Source organism: Ambystoma mexicanum, chromosome 4q (genome assembly GCF_040938575.1).
Source record: "Ambystoma mexicanum isolate Mex_15411 chromosome 4q, UKY_AmexF1_1, whole genome shotgun sequence".
Classification (NCBI taxonomy): domain Eukaryota; kingdom Metazoa; phylum Chordata; class Amphibia; order Caudata; family Ambystomatidae; genus Ambystoma; species Ambystoma mexicanum.
The window spans coordinates 466,372,026-466,393,728 of record NC_090928.1 but is presented as its reverse complement, the minus strand read 5'-3'; positions in this window follow the sequence as shown (position 1 = coordinate 466,393,728).

The following is a 21,703-nucleotide window of genomic DNA, read 5'->3' as shown; positions in this document are numbered from 1 at the left end:
CACTATCCTCCTCCTCCTCCTTTGGTAACCCACGGCCACTGCTGCTAGGAACGGTATATTCATCCTGGCGTCTGAGCTTGTTTGTTGTTTGCGCACACTTTTATGCTGCGCGGGTCGACGTACGCCTGCTTCATGCTGGCTTACGTGTTTCAGGATTGGACGATTTATTTTTTGGCGCGTTGTAGGCGACCGTGTGAATCTTCCCGGCCACCCCAGGAATACACGTAACACGCTCTCCCAGGCCCAGTCGCGAGTAAATATTCCCGCCCACCCTTGGAATACACGTACCCCACTCTCACATACCCAGTCGCGTGTGGAACTTCACTCGCACACCGAAATACACGTACCCTGCAAAATCGCGTGTGAAACTTCACACGCACCCCGAAATACACGTACCACGAGCAATCGCGTGTGGAACTTCCCGCGAACCCCGTAATACACAGAGCCTGCTGGTATCGGGTGTGGAAGTTCACGCGGACCCATAATACATGTACCCTGATGGTATCGCATGTAAGACTACCCACGCACCCCAGGAATACACGTACCCAGGCAAATCGCACGGCTGGGGGGTGGGGGTGCTGGGAGACAGGAGTGGGGGCCTGGTGGAGGCTGCCCCCGGATGCTGGTGGGTGGGGGTGTTGGGAGATATGAGTGGGGGCCTGGTGGAGGGTGCCCCTGGATGCTGGGGGGTGAGGGTGCAGGGGGACATGAGTGGGGGCCTGGTGGAGGGTGCCCTGCACTGCTGGGGGTGGGGGTGCTGGGAGACATGAGTTGGACATGAGTGGGGGCCTGGTGGAGGGTGCCCCACAGTGTTGGGGGTGCTGGGAGGCATGAGTGGGGGCCTGGTGGAGGTTGCCCGTGGATGCTGGGGGGTGGGGGTGCAGGGGACATGAGTGGGGGCCTGGTGGAGGGTGCCCTGCACTGCTGGGGGGTGGAGGTGATGGGAGACATGAGTGGGGGCCTGGTAGAGGGTGCCCCTGGATGCTGGGGGGTGGGGGTGCAGGGGGACATGAGTGGGGGCCTGATGGAGGGTGCCCTGCACTGCTGGGGGGTGCGGGTGCTGGGAGACATGAGTGGGGGCCTGGTGGAGGGTGCCCCTGGATGCTGGGGGGTGGGGGTGCAGGGGGACATGAGTGGGGGCCTGGTGGAGGGTGCCCCTGGATGCTGGGGGGTGGGGGTGATGGGAGACATGAGTGGGGGCCTGGTGGAGGGTGCCCCTGGATGCTGGTGGGTGTGGGTGCAGGAGACATGAGTGGGGGCCTGGTGGAGGGTGCCCCTGGATGCTGGGGGGTGGGGGTGCAGGCGGACATGAGTGGGGGCCTGCTGGAGGGTGCCCCTGGATGCTGGTGGGTGGAGGTGCAGGGGGACATGCGTGGTGGCCTGGTGGAGGGTGCCCTGCACTGCTGGGGGGTGGGGGTGATGGGAGACATGAGTGGGGGCCTGGTGGAGGGTGCCCTGCACTGCTGGGGTGGGGGTGGTGGGAGACATGAGTGGGGGCCTGGTGGAGGGTGCCCTGCACTGCTGGGTGGTGGGGGTGGTGGGAGACATGAGTTGGACATGAGTGGGGGCCTGGTGGAGGGTGCCCTGCACTGATGGGGGGTGGGGGTGCTGAGAGACATGAGTTGGACATGGGTGGGGGCCTGGTGGAGGGTGCCCTGCACTGCTGGGGGGTGGGGGTGATGGGAGACATGAGTGGGGGCCTGGTGGAGGGTGCCCCTGGATGCTGGGGGGAGGGGGTGCTGGGAGACATGAGTGGGGGCCTGGTGGAGGGTGCCCCTGACTGGTGGGGGGTGGGGGTGCAGGGAGACATGAGTGGGGGCCTGGTGGAGGGTGCCCCTGGATGCTGGGGGGTGCGGGTGCAGGGGGACATGAGTGGGGGCCTGGTGGAGGGTGCCCCTGGATGCTGGTGGGTGGGGGTGCAGGGGGACATGAGTGGGGGCCTGGTGGAGGGTACCCTGCACTGCTGGGGGGTGGGGGTGATGGGAGACATGAGTTGGACATGAGTGGGGGCCTGGTGGAGGGTGCCCCTGGATGCTGGGGGATGGGGGTGCAGGGGCACATGAGTGGGGGCCTGGTGGAGGGTGCCGTGCACTGCTGGGGGGTGGGGGTGCTGCGAGATGTCAGTTGGACATGAGTGGGGGCCTGGTGGAGGGTGCCCCTGGATGCTGGGGTGTGGGGTGATGGGAGACATGAGTTGGACATGAGTGGGGGCCTGGTGGAGGGTGCCCTGCACTGCTGGGGGTGGGGGTGCTGGGAGACATGAGTTGGACATGAGTGGGGGCCTGGTGGAGGGTGCCAAACAGTGCTGGGGGTGCTGGGAGACATGAGTGGGGGCCTGGTGGAGGGTGCCCCTGGATGCTAGGGGTTGGGGGTGCTGTGGGACATGAGTGGGGGCCTGGTGGAGGGTTCCCTGCACTGCTGAGGGATGGGGGTTCTGGGAGACATGAGTGGGGGCCTGGTGGAGAGTGCCCCTGGATGCTGGGGGGTGGGGGTGCAGGGGGACATGAGTGGGGGCCTGGTGGAGGGTGCCCCTGGATGCTGGGGGGTGGGGGTGATGGGAGACATGAGTGGGGGCCTGGTGGAGGGTGCCCCTGGATGCTGGGGGGTGGGGGTGCAGGGGGACATGAGTGGGGGCCTGGTGGAAGGTGCCCTGTACTGCTGGGGGGTGGGGGTGGTGGGAGACATGAGTTGGACATGAGTGGGGGCCTGGTGAAGGGTGCCCGGCACTGCTGGGGGTGGGGGTGCTGGGAGACATGAGTTGGACATGAGTGGGGGCCTGGTGGAGGGTGCCCTGCACTGCTGGGGGGTGGGGGTGATGTGAGACATGAGTAGGGGCCTGGTGGAGGGTGCCCCTGGATGCAGGGGGGTGGGGGTGCAGGGGGACATGAGTGGGGGCCTGGTGGAGGGTGCCCTGTACTGCTGGGGGGTGGGGGTGGTGGGAGACATGAGTTGGACATGAGTGGGGGCCTGGTGAAGGGTGCCCGGCACTGCTGGGGGGTGGGGGTGCTGGGAGACATGAGTTGGACATGAGTGGGGGCCTGGTGAAGGGTGCCCTGCACTGCTGGGGGGTGGGGGTGATGTGAGACATGAGTAGGGGCCTGGTGGAGGGTGCCCCTGGATGCTGGGGGGTGGGGGTGCAGGGGACATGAGTGGGGGCCTGGTGGAGGGTGCCCTGCACTGGTGGGGGTGGGGGTGCTGGGAGACATAATTTGGACATGAGTGGGGGCCTGGTGGAGGGTGCCCCACAGTGCTGGGGGGTGGGGTGCTGGGAGACATGAGTGGGGGCCTGGTGGAGGGTGCCCCTGGATGCTGGGGGGTGGGGGTGCAGGGGGACATGCGTGGGGGCATGGCGGAGGGTGCCCTGCACTGCTGGGGGGTGGGGGTGATAGGAGACATGAATGGGGGCCTGGTGGAGGGTGCCCCTGGATGCTGGGGGGTGGGGGTGCAGGGGGACATGAGTGGGGGCCTGGTGGAGGGTGCCCTGCACTGCTGGGGGGTGGGGGTGCTGGGAGACATGAGTGGGGGGCTGGTGGAGGGTGCCCCTGGATGCCGGGGGGTGCGGGTGCAGGGGGACATGAGTGGGGGCCAGGTGGAGGGTGCCCCAGGATGCTGGGGGTGGGGGTGATGGGAGACATGAGTAGGGGCCTGGTGGAGGGTGCCCCTGGATGCTGGGGGGTGGGGGTGCCGGGAGACATGAGTGGGGGCCTGGTGGAGGGTGGCCCTGGATGCTGGGGGGTGGGGGTGCAGGGGGACTGAGTGGGGGCCTGGTGGAGGGTGCCCCTGGATGCTGGTCGGTGGGGTTGCAGGGAGACATGAGTGGGGGCCTGGTGGAGGGTGCCCTGCACTGCTGGGGGGTGGGGGTGATGTGAGACATGAGTGGGGGCCTGGTGGAGGGTGCCCTGCACTGCTGGGGTGGGGGTTCTGGGAGACATGAGTGGGGGCCTGGTGGAGGGTGCCTTGCACTGCTGTGGGGTGGGGGTGGTGGGAGACATGAGTTGGACATGAGTGGGGGCCTGGTGGAGGGTGCCCTGCACTGCTGGGGGGTGGGGGTGGTGGGAGACATGAGTTGGACATGAGTGGGGGCCTGGTGGAGGGTGCCCTGCACTGCTGGGGGTGGGGGTGATGGGAGACATGAGTGGGGGCCTGGTAGAGGGTGCCCCTGACTGGTGGGGGGTGGGGGTGCAAGGGGACATGAGTGGGGGCCTGGTGGAGGGTGCCCCTGGATGCTGGGGGTGGGGGTGAAGGGGGACATGAGTGGGGGCCTGGTGGAGGGTGCCCTGCACTGCTGGGTGGTGGGGGTGATGGGAGACATGAGTGGGGGCCTGGTGGAGGGTGCCCCTGGATGCTGAGGGGTGGGGGTGCAGGGGGACATGAGTGGTGGCCTGGTGGAGGGTGCCCTGCACTGCTGGGGATGGGGGTGATGGGAGACATGGGTGGGGGCCTGGTGGAGGTTGCCCCTGGATGCTGGGGGGTGGGGGTGCAGGTGGACATGAGTGGGGGCATGGTGGAGGGTGCCCTGCACTGCTGGGTGGTGGGGGTGCTGGGAGACATGAGTGGGGGCCTGGTGGAGGGTGCCCCTGGATGCTGAGGGGTGGGGGTGCAGGGGGACATGAGTGGGGGCCTGGTGGAGGCTTCCCCTGGATGCTGGGCGGTGGGCGTGATGGCAGACATGAGTGGGGGCATGGTGGAGGGTGCCCCTGGATGCTGGGGGGTGGGGGTGCAGGGAGACATGAGTGGGGCCCTGGTGCAGGGTGCCCCTGGATGCTGGGGGGTGGGGGTGCAGGGGGACATGAGTGGGGGCCTGGCGGAGGGTGCCCCTGGATGCTTGTGGGTGGGGGTGCAGGGGGACATGAGTGGGGACCTGGTGGAGGGTGCCCTGCACTGCTGGTGGGTGGGGGTGATGGGAGACATGAGTGGGGGCCTGGTGGAGGGTGACCTGCACTGCTGGGGGTGGGGTTCTGGGAGACATGAGTGGGGGCCTCGTGGAGAGTGCCCCTGGATGCTGGGGGGTGGGGGTGCAGGGGGACATGAGTGGGGGCCTGGTGGAGGGTGCCCCTGGATGCTGGGGGGTGGGGGTGATGGGAGACATGAGTGGGGGAATGGTGGAGGGTGCCCCTGGATGCTGGGGGGTGGGGGTGCAGGGGGACATGAGTGGGGGCCTGGTGGAAGGTGCCCTACACTGCTGGGGGGTGGGGGCGATGGGAGACATGAGTGGGGGCCTGGTGGAGGGTGCCCTGTACTGCTGGGGGGTGGGAGTGGTGGGAGACATGAGTTGGACATGAGTGGGGGCCTGGTGAAGGGTGCCCGGCACTGCTGGGGGGCGGGGGTGCTGGGAGACATGAGTTGGACATGAGTGGGGGCCTGGTGGAGGGTGCCCTGCACTGCTGGGGGGTGGGGGTGATGTGAGACATGAGTAGGGGCCTGGTGGAGGGTGCCCCTGGATGCTGGGGGGTGGGGGTGCAGGGGACATGAGTGGGGGCCTGGTGGAGGGTGCCCTGCACTGGTGGGGGTGGGGGTGCTGGGAGACATAATTTGGACATGAGTGGGGGCCTGGTGGAGGGTGCTCCACAGTGCTGGGGGGTGGGGTGCTGGGAGACATGAGTGGGGGCCTGGTGGAGGGTGCCCCTGGATGCTGGGGGGTGGGGTCGCAGGGGGACATGCGTGGGGGCATGGTGGAGGGTGCCCTGCACTGCTGGGGATGGGGGTGATGGGAGACATGAATGGGGGCCTGTTGGAGGGTGCCCCTGGATGCTGGGGGGTGGGGGTGCAGGGGGACATGAGTGGGGGCCTGGTGGAGGGTGCCCTGCACTGCTGGGGGGTGGGGGTGCTGGGAGACATGAGTGGGGGGCTGGTGGAGGGTGGCCCTGGATGCTGGGGGGTGGGGGTGCAGGGGGACTGAGTGGGGGCCTGGTGGAGGGTGCCCCTGGATGCTGGTCGGTGGGGTTGCAGGGAGACATGAGTGGGGGCCTGGTGGAGGGTGCCCTGCACTGCTGGGGGGTGGGGGTGATGTGAGACATGAGTGGGGGCCTGGTGGAGGGTGCCCTGCACTGCTGGGGTGGGGGTGCTGGGAGACATGAGTGGGGGCCTGGTGGAGGGTGCCTTGCACTGCTGTGGGGTGGGGGTGGTGGGAGACATGAGTTGGACATGAGTGGGGGCCTGGTGGAGGGTGCCCTGCACTGCTGGGGGGTGGGGGTGGTGGGAGACATGAGTTGGACATGAGTGGGGGCCTGGTGGAGGGTGCCCTGCACTGCTGGGGGGTGGGGGTGATGGGAGACATGAGTGGGGGCCTGGTAGAGGGTGCCCCTGACTGGTGGGGGGTGGGGGTGCAGGGGGACATGAGTGGGGGCCTGGTGGAGGGTGCCCCTGGATGCTGGGGGTGGGGGTGAAGGGGGACATGAGTGGGGGCCCGGTGGAGGGTGCCCTGCACTGCTGGGTGGTGGGGGTGATGGGAGACATGAGTGGGGGCCTGGTGGAGGGTGCCCCTGGATGCTGAGAGGTGGGGGTGCAGGGGGACATGAGTGGTGGCCTGGTGGAGGGTGCCCTGCACTGCTGGGGATGGGGGTGATGGGAGACATGGGTGGGGGCCTGGTGGAGGTTGCCCCTGGATGCTGGGGGGTGGGGGTGCAGGTGGACATGAGTGGGGGCCTGGTGGAGGGTGCCCTGCACTGCTGGGTGGTGGGGGTGCTGGGAGACATGAGTGGGGGCCTGGTGGAGGGTGCCCCTGGATGCTGAGGGGTGGGGGTGCAGGGGGACATGAGTGGGGGCCTGGTGGAGGGTTCCCCTGGATGCTGGGCGGTGGGCGTGATGGCAGACATGAGTGGGGGCATGGTGGAGGGTGCCCCTGGATGCTGGGGGTGGGGGTGCAGGGAGACATGAGTGGGGCCCTGGTGCAGGGTGCCCCTGGATGCTGGGGGGTGGGGGTGCAGGGGGACATGAGTGGGGGCCTGGTGGAGGGTGTCCTGCACTGCTGGGGGGTGGGGGTGATGGGAGACATGAGTGGGAGCCTGGTGGAGGGTGACCTGCACTGCTGGGGGTGGGGTTCTGGGAGACATGAGTGGGGGCCTCGTGGAGAGTGCCCCTGGATGCTGGGGGGTGGGGGTGCAGGGGGACATGAGTGGGGGCCTGGTGGAGGGTGCCCCTGGATGCTGGGGGGTGGGGGTGATGGGAGACATGAGTGGGGGAATGGTGGAGGGTGCCCCTGGATGCTGGGGGGTGGGGGTGCAGGGGGACATGAGTGGGGGCCTGGTGGAAGGTGCCCTACACTGCTGGGGGGTGGGGGCGATGGGAGACATGAGTGGGGGCCTGGTGGAGGGTGCCCTGTACTGCTGGGGGGTGGGAGTGGTGGGAGACATGAGTTGGACATGAGTGGGGGCCTGGTGAAGGGTGCCCGGCACTGCTGGGGGGCGGGGGTGCTGGGAGACATGAGTTGGACATGAGTGGGGGCCTGGTGGAGGGTGCCCTGCACTGCTGGGGGGTGGGGGTGATGTGAGACATGAGTAGGGGCCTGGTGGAGGGTGCCCCTGGATGCTGGGGGTGCAGGGGACATGAGTGGGGGCCTGGTGGAGGGTGCCCCACAGTGCTGGGGGGTGGGGTGCTGGGAGACATGAGTGGGGGCCTGGTGGAGGGTGCCCCTGGATGCTGGGGGGGTGGGGGTGCAGGGGGACATGCGTGGGGGCATGGTGGCGGGTGCCCTGCACTGCTGGGGGGTGGGGGTGATGGGAGACATGAATGGGGGCCTGGTGGAGGGTGCCCCTGGATGCTGGGGGGTGGGGGTGCAGGGGGACATGAGTGGGGGCCTGGTGGAGGGTGCCCTGCACTGCTGGGGGTTGGGGGTGCTGGGAGACATGAGTGGGGGGCTGGTGGAGGGTGCCCCTAGATGATGGGGGGTGCGGGTGCAGGGGGACATGAGTGGGGGCCAGGTGGAGGGTGCCCCTGGATGCTGGTCGGTGGGGTTGCAGGGAGACATGAGTGGGGGCCTGGTGGAGGGTGCCCTGCACTGCTGGGGGGTGGGGGTGATGGGAGACATGAGTGGGGGCCTGGTAGAGGGTGCCCCTGACTGGTGGGGGGTGGGGGTGCAGGGGGACATGAGTGGGGGCCTGGTGGAGGGTGTACCTGGATGCTGGGAGTGGGGGTGCAGGGGGACATGAGTGGGGGCCTGGTGGAGGGTGCCCTGCACTGCTGGGGATGGGGGTGATGGGAGACATGGGTGGGGGCCTGGTGGAGGTTGCCCCTTGATGCTGGGGGGTGGGGGTGCAGGTGGACATGAGTGGGGGCCTGGTGGAGGGTGCCCTGCACTGCTGGGTGGCGGGGGTGCTGGGAGACATGAGTGGGGGCCTGGTGGAGGGTGCCCCTGGATGCTGAGGGGTGGGGGTGGAGGGGGACATGAGTGGGGGCCTGGTGGAGGGTTCCCCTGGATGCTGGGCGGTGGGGGTGATGGCAGACATGAGTGGGGGCATGGTGGAGGGTGCCCCTGGATGCTGGGGGGTGGGGGTGCAGGGAGACATGAGTGGGGCCCTGGTGGAGGGTGCCCCTGGATGCTGGGGGGTGGGGGTGCAGGGGGACATGAGTGGGGGCCTGGTGGAGGGTGCCCCTGGATTCTTGTGGGTGGGGGTGCAGGGGGACATGAGTGGGGGCCTGGTGGAGGGTGCCCTGCACTGCTGGGGGGTGGGGGTGATGGGAGACATGAGTGGGGGCCTGGTGGAGGGTGCCCTGCACTGCTGGGGGTGGGGTGCTGGGAGACATGAGAGGGGGCCTGGTGGAGGGTGCCCTGCACTGCTGGGGTGTGGGGGTGGTGGGAGACATGAGTTGGACATGAGTGGGGGCCTGGTGGAGGGTGCCCTGCACTGCTCGGGGGTGAGGGTGCTGGGAGACATGAGTTGGACATGAGTGGGGGCCTGGTGGAGGGTGCCCCTGGATGCTGGGGGTGGGGGTGCAGGGGGACATGAGTGGGGGCCTGGTGGAGGGTGCCCCTGGATGCTGGGCGGTGTGGGTGATGGGAGACATGAGTGGGGGCCTGGTGGAGGGTGCCCCTGGATGCTGGGGGGTGGGGGTGCAGGGAGACATGAGTGGGGGCCTGGTGGAGGGTGCCCCTGGATGCTGGGGGGTGGGGGTGCAGGGGGACATGAGTGGGGGCCTGGTGGAGGGTGCCCCTGGATGCTTGTGGGTGGGGGTGCAGGGGGACATGAGTGGGGGCCTGGTGCAGGGTGCCCTGCATTGCTGGGGGGTGGGGGTGATGGGAGACATGAGTGGGGGCCTGGTGGAGGGTGCCCTGCACTGCTGGGGGTGGGGTGCTGGGAGACATGAGTGGGGGCCTGGTGGAGGGTGCCCTGCACTGCTGGGGTGTGGGGGTGGTGGGAGACATGAGTTGGACATGAGTGGGGGCCTGGTGGAGGGTGCCCTGCACTGCTGGGGGGTGAGGGTGCTGGGAGACATGAGTTGGACATGAGTGGGGGCCTGGTGGAGGGTGCCCTGCACTGCTGGGGGTGGGGGTGATGGGACACATGAGTGGGGGCCTGGTGGAGGATGCCCCTGGATGCTGGGGGGTGGGGGTGCAAAGGGACATGAGTGGGGGCCTGGTGGAGGGTGCCCCTGGATGCTGGGCGGTGTGGGTGATGGGAGACATGAGTGGGGGCCTGGTGGAGGGTGCCCCTGGATGCTGGGGGGTGGGGGTGCAGGGAGACATGAGTGGGGGCCTGGTGGAGGGTGCCCCTGGATGCTGGGGGGTGGGGGTGCTGGGAGACATGAGTGGGGGCCTGGTGGAGGGTGCCCCTGACTGGTGGGGCGTGGGGGTGCAGGGAGACATGAGTGGGGGCCTGGTGGAGGGTGCCCCTGGATGCTGGTGGGTGGGGGTGCAGGGGGACATGAGTGGGGGCCTGGTGGAGGGTGCCCCGCACTGCTGGGTGGTGGGGGTGATAGGAGACATGAATGGGGGCCTGGTGGAGGGTGCCCCTGGATGCTGGGGGGTGGGGGTGCAGGGGGACATGAGTGGGGGCCTGGTGGAGGGTGCCCTGCACTGCTGGGGGTGGGGGTGCAGGGGGACATGAGTGGGGGCCAGGTGGAGGGTGCCCCAGGATGCTGGGGGGTGGGGGTGATGGGAGACATGAGTGGGGGCCTGGTGGAGGGTGCCCCTGGATGCTGGGGGGTGGGGGTGCCGGGAGACATGAGTGGGGGCCTGGTGGAGGGTGGCCCTGGATGCTGGGGGGTGGGGGTGCAGGGGGACTGAGTGGGGCCTGGTGGAGGGTGCCCCTGGATGCTAGTCGGTGGGGTTGCAGGGAGACATGAGTGGGGGCCTGGTGGAGGGTGCCCTGCACTGCTGGGGGGTGGGGGTGATGTGAGACATGAGTGGGGGCCTGGTGGAGGGTGCCCTGCACTGCTGGGGTGGGGGTGCTGGGACACATGAGTGGGGGCCTGGTGGAGGGTGCCTTGCACTGCTGTGGGGGTGGTGGGAGACATGAGTTGGACATGAGTGGGGGCCTGGTGGAGGGTGCCCTGCACTGCTGGGGGGTGGGGGTGGTGGGAGACATGAGTTGGACATGAGTGGGGGCCTGGTGGAGGGTGCCCTGCACTGCTGGGGGGTGGGGGTGATGGGAGACAAGAGTGGGGGCCTGGTAGAGGGTGCCCCTGACTGGTGGGGGGTGGGGGTGCAGGGGGACATGAGTGGGGGCCTGGTGGAGGGTGCCCCTGGATGCTGGGGGTGGGGGTGAAGGGGGACATGAGTGGGGGCCTGGTGGAGGGTGCCCTGCACTGCTGGGTGGTGGGGGTGATGGGAGACATGAGTGGGGGCCTGGTGGAGGGTGCCCCTGGATGCTGAGGGGTGGGGGTGCAGGGGGACATGAGTGGTGGCCTGGTGGAGGGTGCCCTGCACTGCTGGGGATGGGGGTGATGGGAGACATGGGTGGGGGCCTGGTGGAGGTTGCCCCTGGATGCTGGGGGGTGGGGGTGCAGGTGGACATGAGTGGGGGCCTGGTGGAGGGTGCCCTGCACTGCTGGGTGGTGGGGGTGCTGGGAGACATGAGTGGGGGCCTGGTGGAGGGTGCCCCTGGATGCTGAGGGGTGGGGGTGCAGGGGGACATGAGTGGGGGCCTGGTGGAGGGTTCCCCTGGATGCTGGGCGGTGGGCGTGATGGCATACATGAGTGGGGGCATGGTGGAGGGTGCCCCTGGATGCTGGGGGGTGGGGGTGCAGGGAGACATGAGTGGGTCCCTGGTGCAGGGTGCCCCTGGATGCTGGGGGGTGGGGGTGCAGGGGGACATGAGTGGGGGCCTGGTGGAGGGTGCCCCTGGATGCTTGTGGGTGGGGGTGCAGGGGGACATGAGTGGGGGCCTGGTGGAGGGTGCCCTGCACTGCTGGGGGGTGGGGGTGATGGGAGACATGAGTGGGGGCCTGGTGGAGGGTGACCTGCACTGCTGGGGGTGGGGTTCTGGGAGACATGAGTGGGGGCCTCGTGGAGAGTGCCCCTGGATGCTGGGGGGTGGGGGTGCAGGGGGACATGAGTGGGGGCCTGGTGGAGGGTGCCCCTGGATGCTGGGGGGTGGGGGTGATGGGAGACATGAGTGGGGGAATGGTGGAGGGTGCCCCTGGATGCTGGGGGGTGGGGGTGCAGGGGGACATGAGTGGGGGCCTGGTGGAAGGTGCCCTACACTGCTGGGGGGTGGGGGCGATGGGAGACATGAGTGGGGGCCTGGTGGAGGGTGCCCTGTACTGCTGGGGGGTGGGAGTGGTGGGAGACATGAGTTGGACATGAGTGGGGGCCTGGTGAAGGGTGCCCGGCACTGCTGGGGGGCGGGGGTGCTGGGAGACATGAGTTGGACATGAGTGGGGGCCTGGTGGAGGGTGCCCTGCACTGCTGGGGGGTGGGGGTGATGTGAGACATGAGTAGGGGCCTGGTGGAGGGTGCCCCTGGATGCTGGGGGGTGGGGGTGCAGGGGACATGAGTGGGGGCCTGGTGGAGGGTGCCCTGCACTGGTGGGGGTGGGGGTGCTGGGAGACATAATTTGGACATGAGTGGGGGCCTGGTGGAGGGTGCCCCACAGTGCTGGGGGGTGGGGTGCTGGGAGACATGAGTGGGGGCCTGGTGGAGGGTGCCCCTGGATGCTGGGGGGTGGGGGTGCAGGGGGACATGCGTGGGGGCATGGTGGAGGGTGCCCTGCACTGCTGGGGGGTGGGGGTGATGGGAGACATGAATGGGGGCCTGGTGGAGGGTGCCCCTGGATGCTGGGGGGTGGGGGTGCAGGGGGACATGAGTGGGGGCCTGGTGGAGGGTGCCCTGCACTGCTGGGGGGTGGGGGTGCTGGGAGACATGAGTGGGGGGCTGGTGGAGGGTGGCCCTGGATGCTGGGGGGTGGGGGTGCAGGGGGACTGAGTGGGGGCCTGGTGGAGGGTGCCCCTGGATGCTGGTCGGTGGGGTTGCAGGGAGACATGAGTGGGGGCCTGGTGGAGGGTGCCCTGCACTGCTGGGGGGTGGGGGTGATGTGAGACATGAGTGGGGGCCTGGTGGAGGGTTCCCTGCACTGCTGGGGTGGGGGTGCTGGGAGACATGAGTGGGGGCCTGGTGGAGGGTGCCTTGCACTGCTGTGGGGTGGGGGTGGTGGGAGACATGAGTTGGACATGAGTGGGGGCCTGGTGGAGGGTGCCCTGCACTGCTGGGGGGTGGGGGTGGTGGGAGACATGAGTTGGACATGAGTGGGGGCCTGGTGGAGGGTGCCCTGCACTGCTGGGGGGTGGGGGTGATGGGAGACATGAGTGGGGGCCTGGTAGAGGGTGCCCCTGACTGGTGGGGGGTGGGGGTGCAGGGGGACATGAGTGGGGGCCGGGTGGAGGGTGCCCCTGGATGCTGGGGGTGGGGGTGAAGGGGGACATGAGTGGGGGCCCGGTGGAGGGTGCCCTGCACTGCTGGGTGGTGGGGGTGCTGGGAGACATAATTTGGACATGAGTGGGGGCCTGGTGGAGGGTGCCCCACAGTGCTGGGGGGTGGGGTGCTGGGAGACATGAGTGGGGGCCTGGTGGAGGGTGCCCCTGGATGCTGGGGGGTGGGGGTGCAGGGGGACATGCGTGGGGGCATGGTGGAGGGTGCCCTGCACTGCTGGGGGGTGGGGGTGATGGGAGACATGAATGGGGGCCTGGTGGAGGGTGCCCCTGGATGCTGGGGGGTGGGGGTGCAGGGGGACATGAGTGGGGGCCTGGTGGAGGGTGCCCTGCACTGCTGGGGGGTGGGGGTGCTGGGAGACATGAGTGGGGGGCTGGTGGAGGGTGGCCCTGGATGCTGGGGGGTGGGGGTGCAGGGGGACTGAGTGGGGGCCTGGTGGAGGGTGCCCCTGGATGCTGGTCGGTGGGGTTGCAGGGAGACATGAGTGGGGGCCTGGTGGAGGGTGCCCTGCACTGCTGGGGGGTGGGGGTGATGTGAGACATGAGTGGGGGCCTGGTGGAGGGTTCCCTGCACTGCTGGGGTGGGGGTGCTGGGAGACATGAGTGGGGGCCTGGTGGAGGGTGCCTTGCACTGCTGTGGGGTGGGGGTGGTGGGAGACATGAGTTGGACATGAGTGGGGGCCTGGTGGAGGGTGCCCTGCACTGCTGGGGGTGGGGGTGGTGGGAGACATGAGTTGGACATGAGTGGGGGCCTGGTGGAGGGTGCCCTGCACTGCTGGGGGGTGGGGGTGATGGGAGACATGAGTGGGGGCCTGGTAGAGGGTGCCCCTGACTGGTGGGGGGTGGGGGTGCAGGGGGACATGAGTGGGGGCCGGGTGGAGGGTGCCCCTGGATGCTGGGGGTGGGGGTGAAGGGGGACATGAGTGGGGGCCCGGTGGAGGGTGCCCTGCACTGCTGGGTGGTGGGGGTGATGGGAGACATGAGTGGGGGCCTGGTGGACGGTTCCCCTGGATGCTGAGGGGTGGGGGTGCAGGGGGACATGAGTGGTGGCCTGGTGGAGGGTGCCCTGCACTGCTGGGGATGGGGGTGCTGGGAGACATGAGTGGGGGCCTGGTGGAGGGTGCCCCTGGATGCTGAGGGGTGGGGGTGCAGGGGGACATGAGTGGGGGCCTGGTGGAGGGTTCCCCTGGATGCTGGGCGGTGGGCGTGATGGCAGACATGAGTGGGGGCATGGTGGAGGGTGCCCCTGGATGCTGGGGGGTGGGGGTGCAGGGAGACATGAGTGGGGCCCTGGTGCAGGGTGCCCCTGGATGCTGGGGGGTGGGGGTGCAGGGGGACATGAGTGGGGGCCTGGTGGAGGGTGCCCCTGGATGCTTGTGGGTGGGGGTGCAGGGGGACATGAGTGGGGGCCTGGTGGAGGGTGCCCTGCACTGCTGGGGGGTGGGGGTGATGGGAGACATGAGTGGGGGCCTGGTGGAGGGTGACCTGCACTGCTGGGGGTGGGGTTCTGGGAGACATGAGTGGGGGCCTCGTGGAGGGTGCCCCTGGATGCTGGGGGGTGGGGGTGCAGGGGGACATGAGTGGGGGCCTGGTGGAGGGTGCCCCTGGATGCTGGGGGTTGGGGGTGATGGGAGACATGAGTGGGGGAATGGTGGAGGGTGCCCCTGGATGCTGGGGGGTGGGGGTGCAGGGGGACATGAGTGGGGGCCTGGTGGAAGGTGCCCTACACTGCTGGGGGGTGGGGGCGATGGGAGACATGAGTGGGGGCCTGGTGGAGGGTGCCCTGTACTGCTGGGGGTGGGAGTGGTGGGAGACATGAGTTGGACATGAGTGGGGGCCTGGTGAAGGGTGCCCGGCACTGCTGGGGGGCGGGGGTGCTGGGAGACATGAGTTGGACATGAGTGGGGACCTGGTGGAGGGTGCCCTGCACTGCTGGGGGGTGGGGGTGATGTGAGACATGAGTAGGGGCCTGGTGGAGGGTGCCCCTGGATGCTGGGGGGTGGGGGTGCAGGGGACATGAGTGGGAGCCTGGTGGAGGGTGCCCTGCACTGGTGGGGGTGGGGGTGCTGGGAGACATAATTTGGACATGAGTGGGGGCCTGGTGGAGGGTGCCCCACAGTGCTGGGGGGTGGGGTGCTGGGAGACATGAGTGGGGGCCTGGTGGAGGGTGCCCCTGGATGCTGGGGGGTGGAGGTGCAGGGGGACATGCGTGGGGGCATGGTGGAGGGTGCCCTTCACTGCTGGGTGGTGGGGGTGATGGGAGACATGAATGGGGGCCTGGTGGAGGGTGCCCCTGGATGCTGGGGGGTGGGGGTGCAGGGGGACATGAGTGGGGGCCTGGTGGAGGGTGCCCTGCACTGCTGGGGGGTGGGGGTGCTGGGAGACATGAGTGGGGGGCTGGTGGAGGGTGCCCCTGGATGCTGGGGGGTGCGGGTGCAGGGGGACATGAGTGGGGGCCAGGTGGAGGGTGCCCCAGGATGCTGGGGGGTGGGGGTGATGGGAGACATGAGTGGGGGCCTGGTGGAGGGTGTCCCTGGATGCTGGGGGGTGGGGGTGCCGGGAGACATGAGTGGGAGCCTGGTGGAGGGTGGCCCTGGATGCTGGGGGGTAGGGGTGCAGGGGGACTGAGTGGGGGTCTGGTGGAGGGTGCCCCTGGATGCTGGTCGGTGGGGTTGCAGGGAGACATGAGTGGGGGCCTGGTGGAGGGTGCCCTGCACTGCTGGGGGGTGGGGGTGATGTGAGACATTAGTGGGGGCCTGGTGGAGGGTGCCCTGCACTGCTGTGGGTGGGGGTGCTGGGAGACATGAGTGGGGGCCTGGTGGAGGGTGCCCTGCACTGCTGGGGGGTGGGGGTGGTGGGAGACATGAGTTGGACATGAGTGGGGGCCTGGTGGAGGGTGCTCTGCACTGCTGGGGGGTGGGGGTGATGGGATGATGGGAGACATGAGTGGGGGCCTGGTAGAGGGTGCCCCTGACTGGTGGGGGGTGGGGGTGCAGGGGGACATGAGTGTGGGCCTGGTGGAGGGTGCCCCTGGATGCTGGGGGTGGGGGTGCAGGGGGACATGAGTGGGGGCCTGGTGGAGGGTGCCCCTGGATGCTGAGGGGTGGGGGTGCAGGGGGACATGAGTGGTGGCCTGGTGGAGGGTGCCCTGCACTGCTGGGGATGGGGGTGATGGGAGACATGGGTGGGGGCCTGGTGGAGGTTGCCCCTGGATGCTGGGGGGTGGGGGTGCAGGTGGACATGAGTGGGGGCCTGGTGGAGGGTGCCCTGCTCTGCTGGGTGGTGGGGGTGCTGGGAGACATGAGTGGGGGCCTGGTGGAGGGTGCCCCTGGATGCTGAGGGGTGGGGGTGGAGGGGGACATGAGTGGGGGCCTGGTGGAGGGTTCCCCTGGATGCTGGGCGGTGGGGGTGATGGCAGACATGAGTGGGGGCATGGTGGAGGGTGCCCCTGGATGCTGGGGGGTGGGGGTGCAGGGAGACATGAGTGGGGCCCTGGTGGATGGTGCCCCTGGATGCTGGGGGGTGGGGGTGCATGGGGACATGAGTGGGGGCCTGGTGGAGGGTGCCCCTGGATGCTTGTGGGTGGGGGTGCAGGGGGACATGAGTGGGGGCCTGGTGGAGGGTGCCCTGCACTGCTGGGGGGTGGGGGTGATGGGAGACATGAGTGGGGGCCTGGTGGAGGGTGCCCTGCACTGCTGGGGGTGGGGTGCTGGGAGACATGAGAGGGGGCCTGGTGGAGGGTGCCCTGCACTGCTGGGGTGTGGTGGTGGTGGGAGACATGAGTTGGACATGAGTGGGGGCCTGGTGGAGGGTGCTCTGCACTGCTGGGGGGTGAGGGTGCTGGGAGACATGAGTTGGACATGAGTGGGGGCCTGGTGGAGGGTGCCCTGCACTGCTGGGGGGTGGGGGTGATGGGACACATGAGTGGGGGCCTGGTGGAGGGTGCCCCTGGATGCTGGGGTTGGGGGTGCAGGGGGACATGAGTGGGGGCCTGGTGGAGGGTGCCCCTGGATGCTGGGCGGTGTGGGTGATGGGAGACATGAGTGGGGGCCTGGTGGAGGGTGCCCCTGGATGCTGGGGGGTGGGGGTGCAGGGAGACATGAGTGGGGGCCTGGTGGAGGGTGCCCCTGGATGCTGGGGGGTGGGGGTGCAGGGTGACATGAGTGGGGGCCTGGTGGAGGGTGCCCCTTGATGCTTGTGGGTGGGGGTGCAGGGGGACATGAGTGGGGGCCTGGTGCAGGGTGCCCTGCATTGCTGGGGGGTGGGGGTGATGGGAGACATGAGTGGGGGCCTGGTGGAGGGTGCCCTGCACTGCTGGGGGTGGGGTGCTGGGAGACATGAGTGGGGGCCTGGTGGAGGGTGCCCTGCACTGCTGGGGTGTGGGGGTGGTGGGAGACATGAGTTGGACATGAGTGGGGGCCTGGTGGAGGGTGCCCTGCACTGCTGGGGGGTGGGGGTGATGGGACACATGAGTGGGGGCCTGGTGGAGGATGCCCCTGGATGCTGGGGGGTGGGGGTGCAAAGGGACATGAGTGGGGGCCTGGTGGAGGGTGCCCCTGGATGCTGGGCGGTGTGGGTGATGGGAGACATGAGTGGGGGCCTGGTGGAGGGTGCCCCTGGATGCTGGGGGGTGGGGGTGCAGGGAGACATGAGTAGGGGCCTGGTGGAGGGTGCCCCTGGATGCTGGGGGGTGGGGGTGCTGGGAGACATGAGTGGGGGCCTGGTGGAGGGTGCCCCTGACTGGTGGGGCGTGGGGGTGCAGGGAGACATGAGTGGGGGCCTGGTGGACGGTGCCCCTGGATGCTGGTGGGTGGGGGTGCAGGGGGACATGAGTGGGGGCCTGGTGGAGGGTGCCCTGCACTGCTGGGTGGTGGGGGTGATGGGAGACATGAGTGGGGGCCTGGTGGAGGGTGCCCTGCACTGCTGGGGGTGGGCATGCTGGGAGACATGAGTGGGGGCCTGGTGGAGGGTGCCCTGCACTGCTGGGGGGTGGGGGTGGTGGGAGACATGAGTTGGACATGAGTGGGGGCCTGGTGGAGGGTTCCCTGCACTGCTGGGGGTCGGGGTGCTGGGAGACATGAGTTGGACATGAGTGGGGGCCTGGTGGAGGGTGCCCTGCACTGCTGGGGGGTGGGGGGTGATGGGAGACATAAGTGGGGGCCTGATGGAGAGTGCCCTGCACTGCTGGGGGGTGGGGGTGCTGGGAGACATGAGTTGGACATGAGTGGGGGCCTGGTGGAGGGTGCCCTGCACTGCTGGGGGATGGTGGTGATGGGAGACATGAGTGGGGGCCTGGTGGAGGGTGCCCTGCACTGCTGTGGGTGGGGGTGCTGGGAGACATGATTGGGGGCCTGGTGGAGGGTGCCCTGCACTGCTGGGGGGTGGGGGTGGTGGGAGACATGAGTTGGACAATAGTGGGGGCCTGCTGGAGGGTTACCTGCACTGCTGGGGGTCGGGGTGCTGGGAGACATGAGTTGGACATGAGTGGGGGCCTGGTGGAGGGTGCCCTGCACTGCTGGGGGGTGGGGGTGATGGGAGACATGAGTTGAACATGAGTGGGGGCCTGGTGGAGGGTGGCACTGGATGCTGGGGGGTGGGGGTGCAGGGGGACATGAGTGGAGGGCCCCCCAGCATCCAGGTGCACCCTCCACAAGGGCCCCCACTCATGTCCAACTCATGTCTCCCATCACCCCCACCCCCCAGCAGTGCAGGGCACCCTCCACCAGGCCCCCACTCATGTCCCCCTGCACCCCCACCCCCCAGCATCCAGGTGCACCCTCCACCAGGCCCCCACTCATGTGCAAATAATGTCTCCCATCACCCCCACCCCCCAGCTGTGCAGGGCACACTCCACCAGGCCCCCAGTCATGTCTCCCATCACCCCCACCCCCCAGCAGTGCAGGCCACCCTCCACCAGGCCCCCACTCATGTCCAACTCATGTCTCCCATCACCCCCACCCCCCAGCATCCAGGGGCACCCTCCACCAGGCCCCCACTCATGTCCAACTCATGTCTCCCATCACCCCCACCCCCCAGCAGTGCAGGGCACCCTCCACCAGGCCCCCACTCATGTCCAACTCATGTCTCCCAGCACCCCCACCCCCCAGCAGTGCAGGGCACCATCCACCAGGCCCCCACTCATGTCCCCCTGCACCCCCACCCCCCATCATCCAGGGGCACCCTCCACCAGGCCCCCACTCATGTCCAACTCATGTCTCCCATCACCCCCAACCCCCAGCATCCAGGGGCACCCTCCACCAGGCCCCCACTCATGTCCAACTCATGTCTCCCATCACCCCCACCCCCAGCAGTGCAGGGCACCCCCCACCAGGCCCCCAATCATGTCCAATCATGTCCAACTCATGTCTCCCATCACCCCCACCCCCCAGCATCCAGGGGCACCCTCCACCAGGCCCCCACTTATGTCCAACTCATGTCTCCCAGCACCCCCACGCCCCAGCAGTGCAGGTCCCCCAGCCAACATGTCATCACAATCTAGATCCCTGGCCCCTATGGTCAGCCTCCAAATGCCAAACACCCACCCGAGTATTGCATCCACCCACTTAAAAATGGCAATAATATGATAGAACCCCAACTGCAAGTTTGGAAATGAACACATGTCCCTCACATAGACCCAATGGGTGTCAGTGAATGTCAAAACCCATATCATGATATGCATGAAACCAATGAGATGATACTACACATTGAAGTCTGAAGAAAAAATATGTATTAAAAGCAACATAAATTGAATCAAAAATAAACAAACAAAAATGGGAATTTAAAAAAAAAAAAACAGCATGTCCGTGAAATAATGCAAAACCACAAATCATAATCCAAAGGAAAGGTGTCCAAAGTCACAGTCCACAAAAGTAAATCCAATGGAAAAATAAAATCGAAACCATTGCTCCATGGGTAAATCATAAAAAATGAAAATCCAACAGTCAACTATATACAGATAAACACTCCAGGGTCCATGATCCCAACAGAAGAAATGAAACCTATCTAATAACACTACCTAATAAAAAAAAACTATATACAAAAATGTGGCCCATTGTCCAAAAGGTCCAAAAAAAATGCAAAACTAAAGGAAACCTAACACTAACTACAGAACTATTTACAAGGGCAGCGGGCTAGTCCGACGGCTCACTTCGGGATGTTCCGGGCCAGGGCATCATCGAACTCCTGCTCAATGTCCCGGAGGCGGTCCTCCTCCATGGCCCCGAGGGTCCGCAGGGCCGTCGACATGTTCACCTCCAACTCCCTGAGGATTGCCTCGAGGCACTCGGCCCGCCTCAGGGCCCTCCGCATGGAGTTCTCCGCCCTGACCATCGTGAGCCGTGCCTCTTCCACCCGCTGCCGCTCCGCATCTATGGCATGGCCCAACCATTGCCACATGGAAGACACTTCCCGTCCTGGGTCCTCCTGCCCTCCGGCCGATGCCTGCTCCTCCGATGTCGAAGGCCCCGAGCCATCATGGCTCCCACCACGTTGCTGCTGCTGCTGTGCCTCTGCCCGTTCACTGCCTCCTGCTGCCTCCACATCCTCCGCTGGCTGGGGTGCAGTCGTTGATGTGGCCACCCCTGCTGGACGTCCGACTCCCGACTGCAGCAGGGATGCCTCCTCCACCAGCCTGGCCGCACCGTCAGAGGCAGCTCCACAGGGCACCCAGGTGGCTAATGGGTGGGAAGATGGCACGGAGGACAACTGGCGCATAGGGGGTTCAGTTGAGGAGGGGGTCGGAGCAAGCCCCATCAAACAGAGGATTCCGGCCTGGGTGACCTGTCCCAGTAGGCCGACGCGATCAACGAGCCATTCGAGATGACGTGCAGTCTCCTCATGAAAAGACTGCAGGTCACCTCGCATGGCCCGTTGACGCAACGCCACACCAGTCAGGACAGGCTCAACCCGGACCCATATAGCCACGTCCACAGACAGAGGAAGACCAGTTGTTGTGAGCTCATCCCCTGCCTGAAAACGGGTCTGGACGTAGGCATCCCTGCTGGTGCAAGATGATGCAGTGACAGGATCAGGGACAGGAGTGCACACAGGCACCTCCGCGGCGGCCTGTGCTGCCTCCTGTCCCTAGTCCTGCACTGCACCACTAGCACCAGTGGAATCCCCACCTCCAGACCCCGTCTCTGTTGCTTGCACGGCCTCCTCCTCCACCAAACCCCCCACCAACCTGGATGACTCTGTGCCATATTCCCCCGTTGGGCCCTGTGGGGTCCCAGCTGCCCCTTCTGCTGCCGAGGAGTCCAACTCCAACCTCCGCCTCTTGGACCTCCCCCCAGCAGCTGCGGCCTAGGACGCGGCACCGGACTCCTCACTCCCCGAAGAGATCACAACCTGGGAGGGGAGCCGGGCCTTGCGTCTCCGGCTGGCGGTGCGATCCACGCCGATGTGCTCCACAGCACCTTCTCCGCCCTCTTCATCAGTTGAAGCTGCAGACAGGGAGAAATTAAACACAGGCATCAGGGCACTGTACAATGGACACATACACACATGACAGTTGTACATGAGTGGCATTGGCAAACCTCAGACATGGCATCACAATCGCCAACACACATGTCATTTCAACTTGCACACATGAGCCATACCACAGCCATATCGCAACTGCCAGCACCATCCATACACATACAACAGCATGAGCAGGCAAAGGTGATCCAGACATCACATGCAACACATGGAGTGCACTACACATGCACGCACACCACCACACTTGCATGCATGTGTACACCTCTGGCAACTGTCGCAGTGTTCAGATGGGCATCCATGTCACATCTGCCAATCAGGCTTCCACATCCCGCTGTCACATGTGTCCATGTTGCATCACTGTTGC